We start from the raw sequence: 4,011 nt of genomic DNA, 5'->3' as shown, positions 1-4,011 counted from the left end.
AGTAAAACTTCTTGGGGATACTTTCTCAATGATCCAAATGTAAGTGGAGTTGATCGAAGAATGAAAAAAATGAAAAGAGAGCCTTAACACAATGAAACCAGTAGGTACGTACAAATCGGCACCACCTTGTTAGATAAGAATTCTCTCTCTGCTTTCTTGAGACTTTCATGTTTGTTTATTTTATATGCAAACACAACTGGAGAAGTACAAGACAAAATCACGGAGGACCAAAAGTTTGAATGACAAGCCAAATAGACCCAGTTCCCATCCGGTCACATCTGCTCCTCCTCCAGATATGCAGTGAATTCAAACTTCTGCACCAACAGAGCAGGGAGCCAGGTGAGGCCTCGCCTGCTCAGCAGAACCAATGCAGGTGTTGTTTTCGGAGCTCAGCTATAGAAATTCTTGGAGCCACAAACTTCAGAAATGATTGGGGGTTTTTAAAGAAGTGATAAGAGGACAAGATCTACAGGGAGCCATTTGGGGTTTGTTTCATTTCTACTGATTCTACTCATCACCAAGTATTTCTTTTTAATGATATATGAGGCACTGAAGGGAATCCTTAGAAACCAAAAACATAGGGTTTTGTCCCCATGGAGAGCTGAGTCTTGCACTTGAACATCTGTCCCGAGAGCTCAAGTAGGAGAGTCTAGAGGTCCTCTTGAGGATTAACAGTTCTCAGAGGTGCCCCTGCTTCTAGCTGATCATAGCAACTAATTGCAGCCACATGGCATAATCTCCTCTTCCCTTTCTATTTTGATTTTTCTAGGTGTTCCTAAAAGATTGTGGGAATAATCCTGATACAGTTTATAGAGGAAAAGAAAATTTCTATACTGGGACCTTCAGGAAGAAGGGGGAGGGGGGAGGCAGAGGGACAAAACAAAAACCCTTGCTATATTTCTTTCCTTTTAAGGGCGTGGGTTCAAAAGTGAATCAGACCTGAGTTTGAATCTGATTCTGCTACTTTCTAGCTGTGTAAATTTGGATTTCTTAAATTCTTAACTTCTCCAAGAATTCTTCTCTGAAAAGGTGGAAAGACTTGGAGTACAGCCAATGGTTGTGAAGAAGAATTGAGGTGATGCAAGTAAGCATCTAGCAGGTGACCAGAGTCTATTCAGTTGACGCAAGGTCATTGGCATTGCTGTCCTCATCTGCCCAATGCAGTCTCCACCCTCTCACCTGCTACTGCTAAGACTCTGAGGTCAAACACAGCCTGTGGCCCTTCTGACTACTGCACTCAGCTCCTTCCGGTAAGGCCACCTTTTCACACGCACCGGTCACACACTTTGGGAACAGGTCTGGGAAGTCAATATTTTCATTCTACCCTCTTCTCTACCATGTTCTAGCTGAAAGTATGCTTTCTTCAAAATGACTTGTTAGAATGCATTGTTCTATTGGTTCAGACCTGCTGTGTTAGGTGCTTGTTCCAACAATTCTCTCAAGTCGGGAGTTCTCCTTAGGATGCGCAGAGATCACATGACCTGCTGCCCAACGTCAGCCTGCCCATGAAAACAGCAGAAAGGACTTGATCCCAGGTGGCCCCATACAAAGCTTCTCCATAACAGCCTGAGGGGGCAGAGATGGGCTTCTCAGGTGCTTCTCCTGCCGGAGGGGTGACTGCGTACAAGTGCTCCAGTGTAAACCCCTGGGTCCCTAATCAACCCCTGAGGATCCATCCAGGTGTTGCCAGCCCTGCTTATACAACACAGGCCCACTCCTCTCCAGGAAGGCATCCCAGCAGAAGTCCGTTTCACTGTCCCTGCAGTGCACACGGGATGCCTGGAAGAGCCAAGTAAGCAGACTGAACGGACTTACCTGTGTTCCTTGCCAAACATTATAAAATGAAGTCATGGGTAACCTGCCTTCATTCTGCTGGATTCTCAGACTTTCCTGTCTCCCCCTGAGGAATGGAAAATTATTTGAAGGAGATGGGAAACCAGCTTTTCCTCTCTCTTTTTCAAAACTCCTCAAAACACATTACTATGCTACTGGAAGCCATTCAATTCAACCAAGTCATTAAGTTAAATCATCTGCACACATTTTCTCAGTAAGATGAGTTCGCATGGTGGACTGATTTCATAGAGAAGTTGCATGTAAACATCTCCAGGGAAAACCAGATGTGGGTGACACATCAGTACCTAGTTAGTCCTACAAAGAGCATGGCACTGGTTCTGGACATCATCTTTCCAGGAATCCTGTGGCCCAGGGTGGAACTTCACTCCGGGGCCCAGCTGGTGGGCAGTGTTTCCTCTCCTCCAGAAATGCTCTTTGCTCACGGCTCTATCGCACTTAAAGCAAAGAAGGCAGACCAGGCCACCCAGTGTTCCCCAGCTGAGACCTCTGCACATCCAAAGCCTGAGACTCAGCAGAGACCACGAGGCCCCTCAGGGGATGGAAGGATAAAACCCCTGGACCCACTGGTTGTTCCAATACATCACTCAGGGAGGTGGGCCAGGAGAGCAGGGGGCCCCCTGGGAACAAAGGCTTATGAATTGTGGGTCCCCTGAAGGCACAGTCCTGGGAGCCTTCACAACAAAAGGGAGAAGGGACAGGAGGAGGAAGATGTGGTTAAAATGACCCTGGCCAAGAAGAACTCAATAATGAAGTTATTTAATTAGTTATTACATTTTTTACTATAGTAAAGACTTTATGTATTTTTATGTATTATATGGGTCACAATAAACATAAAACACAAAGGAGAGGCGAACTGCAAGGGATTAGTCTAATTAGTGAAAAACACACACACACACATTAAACAGCTGACCCTGTAAATATTCGCTTTAAAATCTAAAACTTAAAAAACATGTTACAAATGTCTTCCAGGGTCTGCCTGGCTAGAACAATAGGCCACCAATATCGCACTCCTTTCCCACTGTTTGCAATTGAGTGGGGTAGTGCAGCACTTCCAATAAAGGCAGGATGGCCTCCGTATCTGGAAGCAATAAGCAATATGCTAAGGTTTAAAGGTACATTAAGAACTCAGATGCCCTGGGAACCAAAACAGGGTCCCAGAAAATGTGAGTGAGGTCAAGACTTTTTCAGTGGAGGCAGTTGCCACCCTTACAGGAAAGGCATGGCGACATCATGTTTGAAAGAGAGGATTTCAGTTACTAAGCATTAGAAACGGAGCCAGTGAAGTTAACAAACCTATAGACCCACGGCTGGGGGCGAAAGAGAAGGAGAAGCCACCAGCTCCACCTGAGGGGCCTCCAGTAACACTCACGCCAACTTAGGAAAATAACTTACTTCACCGAGCGACTGCACCGCTCCACCCCCAACCAATTCTCAGCTACCAACTTAAGAAGAAGACCATCAAAAGCAAACTGGTGTTTCCCTGGCCAGGGTGGCTCAGATGGCTGAGCGTCAACCTGTGCACCGAAAGGTTGCCAGTTTGATTCGATTCCCTGTCAGGGCACATGTCCATGTTTCTCTCTCTCTCTCTTCCTCTCTCTCTAAAAATCAATTAAAAAAATAAAATTTAAAAAGCAAATTGGTGTTGTTTTTATCTTCTTCTCTTTAATTATGAATAATGATAACTTCTACTTGGTAAGGCAATATGCTTCCCCTCCCCCCCAAATCTCCTAGTAGAGATTTTAATCCAAGGGGAAAGCAATAATAATAATAATAATAATAATAATAATACCACCTTTATGTGCAAAGTCTGGAGTCAGCAACAAGATTTAAAAGTAAGAGACAAAGAGGAAGAAGAAGAGGGGGGAGGAAGAGGAGGAGGGAGAGGAGGAGCAACAAGAGACAGGAGGAAAAAGAAATAGTTTTTGAGTTTTTACTTTGTGCCAAGCTCTGTTTTGTACATTTAGTTGCTGTGGAGACAAATGGTTAAAGCTTATGACTATTCTTATCTTCATTTTACAGACGAGGACACGGACACTTAGAAAGTGGAGGTAGCCTGCCTATAGTGGCCTTACTGGGAGGCAGCTTCCCTTCCTTTAAATGGGGCTTGCTCATACTTTCCTTGTCCCTGTTACCGGCTGCTTCTCCCACCCCCCAGTG

This window comes from Myotis lucifugus, unplaced genomic scaffold (genome assembly GCF_000147115.1).
Source record: "Myotis lucifugus unplaced genomic scaffold, Myoluc2.0 scaffold_191, whole genome shotgun sequence".
Classification (NCBI taxonomy): Eukaryota; Metazoa; Chordata; class Mammalia; order Chiroptera; family Vespertilionidae; genus Myotis; species Myotis lucifugus.
The sequence above is the reverse complement of the archived record's forward strand: the minus strand, read 5'-3'. Positions refer to the sequence as shown.